General features: G+C 41.1%; 1 protein-coding gene across 2 annotated transcripts in view; it reads left to right on the top strand.

Annotated features, from left to right (window-relative positions):
- Positions 1–13,094, top strand: part of ATP11C (ATPase phospholipid transporting 11C (ATP11C blood group)) — a 202,989-nt gene that overhangs the window by 109,672 nt on the left and 80,223 nt on the right. The window lies entirely within an intron of this gene.

Here is a 13,094-nt window from a genome sequence, read left to right as displayed (position 1 = left end):
TGTTTTATTTTGTTTTGTTTTTAGGTTTTGTGTGTGCTTGTTTTTAACTCAATGGTGTTCATGTAGTGAGTCAGTTAATGCATTTATGCTTATTTATGCTTCTGAGGAAGTGGGTACATTTATATATGCATTCATTGATATGCACTTAGAAAAATAAAGTACGAATTGTTACCATTATTCTACTGAAAAGCCCTTTAAAAAGCATCATCACTTTGTCATTTTAGAGCTGAAAGATCACGCACTTGCTTACCATTAAGACGCAAAACAGTGCCTGTTGACTATGCATATTACCGTGTGCAAAAAGTAGAGATTATTTATTGCACAAAGCTTCCTCAGTTGCCTTTATATGACTGCTTTAAGAGAGAAAAAGAATTACATCCTTTTTGAAGGGGGTGCCTTCCTTGAATGGAATGCACTTCTTTGTACTTCTTTCTATTTCCCTGTTCCTTGTCCTTGTTGTCTCCCACTCACTCAATCACCTCTTCCCAAGTCCATCCCTGGGTCCTAAAGGTGCATATCGTTCAATAGCTTGACCTGCTAAGAGAATGCAATCACTGTGGTTTAGTTCCCTGTGAGTTCCACAAACACTTAGAAACACAGAACACAAAGTGTATGCTCTCCTTTAACAGTTTTAACCTTTTGGGTTGCAAACATGCTTTGGATTTCTCCTTTCAGTAGTGAAGTAGTAGAGATTATGTTTAACTAGGAAGAGCTCTGTAGGACATTTGAGTATATTTGTTAATTTTATTCCCTTAATGTCCTAATTTTCTCTTCAGCCAAAGTTTCCCATATATAAGTCAAAGGCTTAACTTCCATTGCCCAACAAAATGATGGGTTGTTACAGTGAATTTTTTTACTTGCTCTGTGGTATTCCAAGAAAATAATAACAAGTTATTCTCTGAGCCCAAATCATGGCCTTGTAGAACTGAAAGGTCATAAGAAGCTATCTTGTTCAACTCCCTTACTATAGTTGCAGAAACTAAGCCCAGAAAAATGAAGTTGGTAACATGGTCACCAAGCAGAGTTAGTGAGCAGAACTACTTTATGTAGCAGGGCTGGGGAACATCTGGCCTCTATGAGTCATATACAGCCTGTGAAATCATCGATACCACCTAACTTGCACACCTGACCAAAGTTCCAGCACTTAATTCCAAATCAAACTCCCTGCTATCGAGTCGATACCAACTCATAGTGACCTGATGTGCCAGGGTAGAACAGCCTTGGGTTTCCAAGACTGTAACTGTTTATAGGAGTAGAAAGCCTCGTCTTTCTCCTGCAAAGCAGCTGTTGGTTTTGAGTTGTTGACCTTGCAGATTGTAACTCAGCCAGTAAAAAGTATGCCGCCAGCGCTCTCTCAGGAGTGAGTCAAATGCTTGACTTGTATGGCCCGGAATGATTTTATGAATATCAAATTGGCCCTTGGCAGAAAAAAAATGTTCCCCACCCCTTTCCCAGGGAGCCCTAGAACCATAGTGATTATATGTTGGACTATGAGAAAGATGGGGCAAATCACATGCAGTGTTTGGTTTTCCAGCATATATAAAACTTGTATGTACATGTAGGTTATTAAGTGTGTAGTGGCATAATGTAAAGGTTTGAAAAATTGTTAGAATTACCAAGATGTCTCACACACACACACAAAGGGAGCACATGTGAGGGTGGTAGGCTTGCTTGACACAGGATGACAGTAAACCTTCCGTTTCTATGATGTGCAAAAAGTGAAGCAATATAGAACTAACTATGCCTTACAGGGGACAAATTTATGAAAACTTAGTCAAAACCCAAATACCTTAAGGGAATGAGTTACTGGACTTAGGGGCGCAGGGCTATGGTCTTGGGAAGGGATATCATGGTCAATTGGCTTAACATCAGTACAAAGAAAATGTTCCACATCCTACTTTGGTGAGTAGCATCTGGGGTCTTAGAAGCTTGCACAAGGTGATCTAAGGTGCTCTATCCATGGCTGGAGCAAAGCAGAATGAAGAAAATCAAGGACACAGGGAAACAATTAGTCCAAAGGACTAATAGACCATGAGAATCTTAGCCTCCATGACCCTGAAATCAAAGGAACTGTCGTATATAGTCAAATATAAGCCAACCCAAGTATAAGCCGAGGTACCTAATTATTACCTGAGAAACCAGAAAATCTGATTGACTCAAGTATAAGCCTAGGGTGGAAAATGCAGAAGCTATTGGTGAGTTTCAATAATCAAAACAAATGAAAATAAAATTATTAAAAATTGAGACATCAGTGGGATAATATATTTAAGTATTTATTTTAAATAAAAAACATAAATAAAAGGACAAGTAATTTAACTTTAGTAAACCAGCACAGTAAGTGGAAAATAGGTTCAACAAAAACAATAAGGTATCAACAATACCTTAAGAGTACTAGTCCCTGAGCTCAATCAGCAACCAAGCTAAAATGTAAAGAGTTAAAATCCTTCAAAACTGGATTCCTCTTCATCATCTGTATCCCAATGCAGAGCTTCAGCTGGTGTGAGGTCATCATAGACGCTGTCCTTACTGAGATCGCCGTCATCACCATCACTGCTGTCATTTTCATACAAAGCGCAGTCTTCACTGCCATCCATAGCATTACGAATACTACATTTCTGGAAGGCACATCGCAGCATGTCTTCTGGAATGTCTTCCCATGCATCTCGAACCCACTTTGCTATTAACTCTATGTCAGGCTTCATGAGATGTCCTCCTTTTGTTAGTTGGGCTTGACCAGATGACATCCTTTCATGCCTCATCCTTCGCACATGGTCTTTAAAAGGCTTATTCAAAGATACATCCAGAGGCTGCAGTACAGCTGTAAGCCCACCTGGAATAATGGCTAAAGTAACTTTACTAGATTTTGCCAATTTTTTATGTCATCCAATAGGTGGGCTCTGAACATATCCCAAACAAGTAATGATTGCTTTTTCTTTACGGCTGCTCCTGGTCATCAGTTCCAAATTTCTTCCAGCCATTTTTTTGTTCCGTCTCCCTCCATCCAGCCTTTAACATGTGCACGCACAGTAATTCTTTGTGGGAAATTGATCTTTTTAGGCAAGGTCTTTCTTTTAAAAATGACAGGATGCAGCTTAGTTCCATTAGCCAAACATGATAGAACAACTATAAAGAGGTTTTTTTTCATTTCCTGTGGTTTTGAGAAAAATGGTTTTTTCTTCTAAGCTTGCCACAGTTCTTTCTGTTGCTTGGAAGATAAAAAGTCATGACAATTTCATCCATACTCCCAATATCTGCCAGGTCATAATTATAAATCATTCTTTGCTTTATAATAAATGACTAGAATGACATAATTTTTTCTTCAAGGTCTTGTGGCAATTTCTGGGAAATCTTTGTTCTTTGACTCAAGCATAGGCCAAACCTATTCATGAAGCGGTACACCATCCTGCTGACACAGCAACATTTTCAATGCCTGGTGCTTTACATTTGTCATCCTGAGCCATTTGTAGAGCATGTATGCGGTTTCCCATGCATAGTACGCAGTAACCATTTTGAGGACACTCCACAACTCATTTATGCAACTCACTCTCTAGAGCCCCATAAAAAGATGTTAAACCACGATGAGCTTTTTTAGCTTTTGGAAACTGTTCCAAGTCAGCCTTCATTTTCCGCCACTACCTCTCTTGCTTTTGTTCAACACAGAATTCCCTACTTGCAATACTGTTATGGCTCTCTTCTGCTCTTGACACAATCTTCATTTTGAAACCAGCCTCATATGACTGGCGGCGTTTTTGTTTTGGTTCAAGAGTATCCATTTTAGGAGTTTTTGTTTTGGTTCAAGAGTATCCATTTCTAATAGAATAAAAAAAAAAGATTTTGAAAAAGAAGTTAGCCGGGCGGCGGGGTGGGAATACATGTGAGCGGGAGATGCAGGATGTGAATTAACACAGAGACCAGAGGGGAGAGACGGAGCACAGCCACAGACACATCCTTACCAGTTCAGCTGCCGGAGTAAGTGAATCACTAGGGGTGCTTCTACGAATTGGAGCCGTCCACATCATAGGACGGCTCTGAATGGTTAGATGTGAGTAAACAAACATTCAAAGCCCTGCAGTGTCAGCAGGGCTTTGAATGAACTGCAGAAAAACGGCAATCACCCGCAAGATAACGGGAGCTCATCGTGTTACCTCAGGGCTGGGGGGAGGGGCCTGTGAGATATTACACCTCGCTGGGGGACCACTGACCCGCGTATAAGCCGAACCCCAGTTTTTCAGCACATTTTTCTGTGCTGGAAAAATCGACTTATACACGAGTATATATGGTAGATGTCTCCTGCCTTTCATTAGTGATCACTTAGAAAGGGAGCACAATGGAAAGCCTGCTAGAGAAAGAGAAAAATATGGAACAAAACTCAAAATCATGCAAAAGACCAGGTTCACTGGCGAAACCCCTGAGACCTGGCCCTTAGTCATCCTTTAACTCTGGAACTGAACTCCACTTTGTGGATCAACTTTCAGCCAAAGAATATGCAGGTCTATGAGATGAACAGTAATGCCAGGGAGGTGCACACCCCTTAGGATAACCAACCATTTGAGATCAAAAGAGTAGCATTTGACGAGAGATGAAGTTTAGAAGGCTGGGGGGCGGTGTTTGGGGTGGAGCAGGATAGGAAGGGAGGATAACTAGACACAAGAAGTGAGATAAATGCTTATGGGCATTGCAAACAATAACATGAAACAACATGTACATGAATTATTGATTGGAAATGTGATTTGTTCTCTAAAGTTTCACCCAAATCACAATGAAAGTTAAAAAGTAAACAAAGAAATCCATGAGAATGCCGTAAATCTAGTGTCTCTGAGTAAAGGAATTTTGTCACATCACTGTGCTGCCCCTTCTAATGAATGGTTTCCCATAGGGATGTAACTGGAAGAGGGTACAGTGAGATGGTGTGCACTGAACTGGTAGCAATAATTTCATTGTGTTATATTCTATATGTTCTTCTTGAAAAATACTTGACAATTCAATTGCTATTCTTTATCTAGTTGGATATTTTTTTCATATTCTATCTAACATCAGTTTTCCCAGCAGGCAAAACAATGTAATAGAATATTTAATTTTTTCCAGGAGCTCATTTCTTTTTCTAAAGAGATTAGCTTAGTATACCTGTATTAGAAAGTGGGATAAAGGTTTGTACATAAAAAGTCTACATTGATAGGTCAACACCTCTTTTTTCTCTATTATGTATTCCTAGTTTTCGAGTAAATTACTAACCTCCTTGTTCATTAAAACCCTAGAGCAGAAAAGAGAGGAATTCGCAGTATAGTAACTTTGGGAAAAGAAAGAGCCTGTTTACAAAGGTGTGGATAAGATTAGGACAAAGCGGGCGCATAAGCAAATGTGGTGAAAAAGCTGATGGTGCCTGTCTATCAAAAGATATAGCGTCTGGGGTCTTAAAGGCGTGAAGGGTAAGCAAGCCATCTAGCTGAGAAGCAACAAAGTCCACATGGAAGAAGTACACCAGCCTGTGTGATCACAGGGTGTTGATGGGATCAGGTATGAGGCATCAAAGACCCAAAACAAAAAATCCTATCAATGTTAATGAGGGCGGAGTACAGAGTGGAGACCCGAAGCCCATCTGTAGACATTTGGACATCCCCTTACAGAAGGGTCTCAAGCAGGAGACAAGCTAGTCAGGGTGCAGCATAGCAACATTGAAACATACATCTTTCCTCTAGTTCTTAAATGCTTCTTCCCCCACCACCACTTTCATGATCCCAATTCTTCCTTACAAATCTGGCTAGACCAGAGGATGTACACTGGTACAGATAGGAACTGGAAACACAGGGAATCCAGGATGGATGATCCATTCAGGACCAGTGGTAAGAGTGGCAATACCGGGAAGGTGGGGTGGAATGGGGAACCGATTACAGGGATCTACATATAACCTTCTCCCTGGGGGATGGACAACAGAACAGTAGGTGAAGGGAGATGTCAGCAGTGTAAGAAATAAATTATCAAGGGTTCATGAGGGAGGATGAGCGGGGCGGGAGTGGGAAAAGTGATGAGCTGATGCCAGGGGCTTAGGTGGAGAGCAAATGTTTAGAGAATGACGAGGGCAATGAATGTACAAATATGCTTTACACAATTGATGTATATATGGATTTGATAAGAGTTGTATGAGACACCAAGGAAATGATTTTTTTAAGTTACCAAGAGATGGGCAGTGTTCCAGAATAAACAACATTTGGGAATGGTGGTTAACCTTAGAACTGAAGAATAAGGTGAGGGAGCAGTTACAGGGACCCCAGGAGAATAGAATGTAGAAGAAATATGCCAGATAGGACTTTGGGTTTTGGTATAGGGATATAGCCAACCCACTACAAACTAGCAGTAAGGGAGTTATTACCCGTCCACCACTAAATCTGTCAAGACATACTGGCTAAGCTCAACTGGAAGCCAGACAGCAAGGGAGCCCATGGCTGCATTCCATCAATGACACCAGTCTCCTGAGCAATCAAGCAGAGAGGAGAATGGTGGTGAGTGGATCTTGAAGGGCAAATGGAAAATATCCAGCACATTCCACTGCCTTTTTAATCAGCATCAATTTTAATCCTTTGGCCAAATAAAAGATTGATGTCTTCAACCCAGAGAATGCATAATTGGGCCATAGTTTTTATATGAAAATGGAGGGATACCAATTCAGTCATGCCCACATATGAAATCGAATACGTTAGCTGTCAAAGTGGACTTTATCTAAACTCCCCAAAAACCAAACCCATTGCCATCAAGTATATTAGGACATACTGAACCTGTAGGACAGAGTAGAGTGGTTTCATAAGGTTTCTGAGTTGGTCCATATTTATGGAAGCAGATAAGCATCCTTTGTCCCACAGAGTGACAGATGGGTTGCAACTGCTGATCTTTCCATTGGCAGCCCAATATTTAACCCACTGTGCCACCAGTGCGCCAGTTCATATAAGGTAGCAGGTGAAAAGGGAAACAATTAACAAAAAAAACATAGCTGCTGCAGGTTTTGTTTCTATAGCTAGTCCTGTGGGCTTAGTTGCTTATCTCAGCTTGTTTCTTCTACTTTCTGCTCGTTGTTTCCTCTTAACTTTTGCCCGCATCTCAGCTGGATAGGGTTTTATCACTGGCACTGTGACCTGATTCGTCATCACTACTGCACCTTTACTGTGTTGTTGCACATCTTCATTGACCAGGACTGTTCACCAACTTTTCAAGCCATAGGTCCTCCTTGTTGCCACTATGTGTTAGCAGTGCAGTTTCCTGAGAGACCAGGATAAAGCACTCTGGCTGGACAGATTTGCCTGTTGATTCATTAGTGCAAGGATCCCCAGATGGCCAGGCCATAATTTCAGCTTATAAATTGGTAAAATCAGAACTAGATTCCTGAGAGAAGCATTCCTTCAGACTCACTGGCACACCAGGACCTCTTAAAATCCATGAACCCGAGGTTGTGGATATACAAAGTAAAAATCCCTCTAGTGAATTATTAGGTGTGATGATCATAGGAACCATTTCAGTTCTATCCCTTGTGATTCCCAAATGTGTGTATAAATACTATTGGCAGAAGCGTCACCCCACTAATGTTTTGTGTCTGGTAGAACAGCACCTTTCACCTGAAATGGACAAAACCCATCACTAACAGCTAATTCCACCCTTTTAATCAAACCCAGAAGCATATGGTAAGATGATGGCTTTCACAAGCCGCGAGCTTAGTTGCAGGTCATGTGTAGAACACCATGTGCTAGATGAGGTATTTTTTAAGTCAATGAATGGTAGTGTGGCCAGAAGCAATATGAGTAGGGAGGGCAAATCTGTAGCAAGAATACAAATCAATCATTAAGGCAACCAGTTATTATCTCATTACTTCCTTCAGTATAGGAAAAGGTCCATTGTAATCCAGCCTACCACTAGGTAGCTGGCTGAAAGGTGGACACCTAGAGACCCGTGGCTCTTCAAGAGTTTAAAATTGATCATTTCAGTTGGCAGGGTAGACACTCAGGAGTGGCAAAAGGCAGGTCAGGTTGATGAAAAGAAGAATACCATATGATTGAGCTTATGCACATCCTCATTTCTTGGTCCTATTAGATACTTTGTACATGGGCCAACTAAGTAAGCAGTGAGGTCACTTGAGAGCATTGCTGAGTGACATCCCCAGGATGGATCGCTGTCCATCCCTGATAATTGGGAGCGCCCTTCACAGCAGATGCTCTCTGGTGAGGGAGGTCCATTCATGTACTTTCCCCCAAGAGCTCTTTGTCGCTTCAGTCTTGGTCCATCCAAGTTCTTCAGTAAAGGAGCCACTGATAACCACTGCTCATGAATCCAGTTCAATTTGTACATTAGGCCCATTCTCTTCTTCCTCACGAAGTGAGCACACATGAAGCACCTGTAATTAGCCTCTAAGAGAATTTCTTTTTGTTACTAACGTTCAAGCCACCTCCGCTTGGGGCTGTATGACAGTAGCTTTCTACTTCCATCTAGTGCCACCACCATATCATGGAAACTCATTTGTAAATCACAGTTTCCCCTCTTTTTTCTGTTAACTGGCCAAAGGTTATTTCATATGAGGCTGCAGATTTGGAATGAGGAACAGTAAGAGCAGATAGTATGGAAGTCTGAGATGCAGGCTCATGCAGTTTCCTTCTACTAACGTGACAAGACTTCGTCTTAAATATACCAGTTTTAGTTATCTAATGCTGCTATAGCAAATATCACAAGTGGATTACTTAAACCAGCAAATGTATTCTTTTTAGGAGTCTAGAAATCTAAATTGCATACACTAACGCTAGGGGAAGGCATTTTCTCTCTGTTGGCTCACAGCTTAGGAGGAAAATCCTTGTCTCATTTGAACACTCGTGGGCCTTGGAGCTCTGCATGTACTATGGCATCAGTTTTCCCTTGGGTCGAAGAGGTTCTCAACCTAGACATGTAGGGCTCTTGGGCCTACAGGACATGCTCTGCCCTGGCTGTTATTCCTTGGTACTGAGGTCCTCTCCAAAAGAATAACTTAATACCATGATCTGAACATATTGAATAATTATACAAATATAATGTAGTGGTGAAGAGCTTGATATCTGGAGACAGAAGATTGAGTTTAAAGTTCACGGAAGTCATTTAATCTCCCTGTGTTTCAGTGTTGTTCATATCTGTAAAATACAGATATTAACAATAGTCCCTACCTCAGAATCTTGGTGAGGATGAACTTCAATACTTCACATGAAGCATCTGGCACAGTGTCTTAGATTAATAGCAGGTCTGTGAATGGTAGTTGCTATTGTTATTTATGGTTCTGTGGTGGATCTTACTGCATCACTGATCTGTTTTATCTTGTGGTTTTTGAAAGGGGGTGGGGCTCTTTATTTAAGGAAGTCTTCTGGTCTCAGGAAAGACCAATAGTTGCAAACTCTAACTTCTTCCTTGCATTGTCTTTTGGCTGTTTGTGTTCAGACCAGAGTTACTTAATTGTGGAAATGTACACTTTATAGAATACCTTCACTGCCTTCCAAGTTTGTGGCAAGTGTTGATTTCCTTTCTCCACTCTTTATAAAATAACTGTGCTTTAATTGGGTGCTTATTTTTGTAGTGTGCAGATGCCATCAGTAATGCTAGTATAATACTGAGAATAAGTCTTGTTAATTCAGGGAACACTTAAGGGTAAAACTTTAACCTAATTTGAATGTTATGTATGTGTAGAATTAGTGTTCTTTTTCACCCTCTACTGGGAACACAATTTCTTAAAAAAAAAAAAAAAAAAACAACGTGCTCGACAGTTGTATTAGTTGAATGTACTCTGAAAGGGAATCAACAGAATTTTGTGGCTGTTTAAAAACAACAACACAATAGAAATTCCTCTGTTTACTAAAAAGAGCCTTGTCAAGACTGCATGCACTCTGTTATGATCTTTCATTACCACCGGATTCATCTGCTCTGCCTTTTGGAGGGGGATGGGGGCGAAGCTTCATCTTGAAAGTCTTTCAGTGGGATAAGAAAGAGTTGACTTCACTTAACTCTTTTTGAAGAGATACCCAAAGTTAGGCTTGGAACTCATATGAGAAAAAATATCTTGGATTAAAGTTTCAAGCATAAAATTACCCTAGCATTTCTCTTCATTTTGCAAATCAGAGTCAGTGGAGTTTATTAGACTTCACTTTCCTCCACATCTTATCAACTCCTCTCAAGGTCCTCTTTTAGGTACAGCTACTAAATCCTGATCCATTTCTGTCCTGGTTATTCCTTACAGTCTTTCATCTGAATTTAAAAGATAGTTCTGTTCAACCCCTTGGTTATGAACTGACAGCAGGCTGCTATGATGTTCCAAATTGAGTTTATTGCCTGTATCAAGGGGAGTTGCTAATACAAAGGATACAGTCAATTAGTAAAGTGAACCGTTAGAGCTGCTTATTTACAACCAGGTGCTTATTTACAGCTAGTGTTAAAATATGGCTGTTTTGTTCCATTGTGCCTGCACACACTTGATGATATGTGGTAGGTATATAATCGTTTGTCAATTTGAGAGGACTAAGAGTGAAGGAGTGGAGTCTAGCCTGGCAATCAGGTGATAGCTAATGAGGCCTCTCTCTGTGTGGGCATGACCTTCTCCTGAGGATTCTGGAAACTCTGTTATTCCTCCTTGGAGGCTGGAGATACTCTACTGGCTCACTCCATGGGAGACATTGCAGTTGATAAGCCACATGTAGAAAGGCCTCAGACCAGAGGAAGCCATGTGGAAACCCCCACCAGCACTGAGATGCCTACACCACCACTGGATCCACAGGACTTTCTAACCACTGGCCTGGTGATTGTCCTGCATTCAGCATCATTGCATGTGTTTCGTGAGTCTGAAGAGGACTTTATAGATTGGGATCGGATATATGGGCTAATACCTGACTTATGAACTGGATCTGGACTGGGCTGGGATGTTTTCACAATATTCAGTTGCTCTCGTATATGAACCTCTTTCTTAAACACATATGAGTGTCTATGAATTTGTTTCTCTAGGCTCCCCAGACTAACATATGGTCTGTCCCAGATTCCTAAACAACCAGGCAGCCTTTAGATAAAGGGCGCCTATCACTAAAATCACTGTGAGGCAGAATCAACTTGATGGTGGCAGTGAGTTTGAAGTTTATCATTAATTGTGTTAAGCATGCCCTCCAGATCAAGAATTTGAATACAATAAGATGCTTGTTAGAACATGGAACGTAGTTTTTATTTAAAAGCAAAACAACACAGAGAGTTTGTAGCAGAAGAACCATAACTAGTGGGCTGAAAAACCTCCACCCCTCCTAAAAAGCTGTATTGGTCAAAATGGAAAATTCTCTGTGCCTTGCAAGGAACGTGCCTGTGGCATGTTCTCCCTCGTGACTCACTGAAGGAGAGGAAACAGCAGAGAGCAAGTTCCCTCCCTGTAAAGGAAATAGCCAGTGTTCCTCAAGGAAGCCATTGATTTAGCATATTAAACAGTGGTAATGAGTAGCGGGACTTAGAAACCACCACCACTAAGTGTTCCTTTTTGATGTGTTGCCCGCCCCTCCCCAGAGGATTCTAACAATCCCCAATGTTTATTTGTGTAATTAAGAGCCCTGTAGCTTGGGACCAGAAGGCCAAGTTGCCAGAAGCTCAGTTGGTAGCCTGTTGGAGTTTCGCTGAGACACAAACGTGTTGTTTTAGAAAATCAATCTGAAACTGGAGCAGGTATGATCCGGCCTAGACCCTGGCAGCTTCAAAGTCGCTGGATGAGTGTTTTGAGCTTTTTTATTTGTAGTCATAAGCTGCCTTTGAGGATCTGATGAACAGTATGGACTCTCATCTTTTAAGTGATATTCACACACAAGCAATTCTGCACTTAATGTTGAATGGTCTTCCCGGAGGCACTTCCTTGACTCCCTGGGGAAGAAGAACCTTCTGGGTTGGTTGTTAGTTAAAATGCAGTTTCTACATTAACTTTATTCACCTTCATTTATCTTCATCACCCTCCCTGGGATCTTCTGACCCCTCAGCCCATAAACCTGTTGAAGTGAGGTTAGTAGCAAATCCCCATGAACTAAGCCATGTTTTGTGATGTTACTTAATTTAATGAACACGTTCTCATATTATGCAGCTACTTGGGATGGAGGCCATTCATATGTAATTATAGGTCTTTTTAAGTTAAACATTTTTTTCTCTTTCCGATTTATGGTCTTTAAGATACTTAGCAAACCGAACTTCTCACAACAAACCCCCAAAACCCACAAACACACTGCCATCAAATTTATTCCAACTTCTAGGGTTGTTCAGTTCTTGAACATAAAGACTATTTGACACTTGAGAGTTCGCTGTTCTTGCCCACATATAGTTTGCCATCTAAACTTGGGCAGTTATCTCCTCTATTCCCAAAGGCCCATGTGGTATGTGGTATTGTCCTGACTTAAGGGAGAGGCCCATACTTGTGTGCACACCCTCTCAGCCGTGAAGACGTTGTGAGGGACTCATAATAGAAATAGAGTTATAGCTATGACAAAGAACAAGACTCCAGAAGTTATTTGAGCCAAGGGGATTAAAATATTTTGTGCCAAGCACTATTTGAAGTGGGGGAGAATAGTAAAGAGTTTAAGACCCTACTCTTATTGAACTTATTCGCTGTTGAGGGAGAAACTTTCACATGTATGTAGTTATTTGCTATAATGAATGTATTGGAGCAAGCAAAACCAAACTAAACTCACTGCCATCGAGTTGTTTCTGGCTCCTAGAAACCCTGTAGAACAGTAGAACTCCCCACTTTGGGTTTTAGAGATGTTAAATCTGTGTAGGAGCTATTAAGGAGTCCTGGTGGGTGTGGCTGCATTCTTCAGCAGTTCAAAACCACCAGCAGCTCAGTGGGAGAAAGCAGGGCTCTCTACTCCCATGAAAAAGTTCAGTCCTGGAAACTCCCAGGGGCATTTCTGGCCAATAGGGTCCCTGTGAGTTGAAATCATCTCTATGGTAGTGAGGTCTTGAGTTATTAGTACAGGCAAACTTAGTAAATTCTTGTTTGATCTGATGGCAGCCTGTGGGTGTAGGGTAAGATGAAAGGATGTAATGGCAAACCTAATTTAGGTTGAGGTCAGGAAATGCTCAGATATACAGTA

The sequence above is a fragment of the Tenrec ecaudatus genome, chromosome X (assembly GCF_050624435.1).
Source record: "Tenrec ecaudatus isolate mTenEca1 chromosome X, mTenEca1.hap1, whole genome shotgun sequence".
Taxonomy (NCBI): domain Eukaryota; kingdom Metazoa; phylum Chordata; class Mammalia; order Afrosoricida; family Tenrecidae; genus Tenrec; species Tenrec ecaudatus.
Note: the sequence above shows the minus strand (reverse complement) of the source record. Positions and strands in the feature narration are given on the sequence as shown.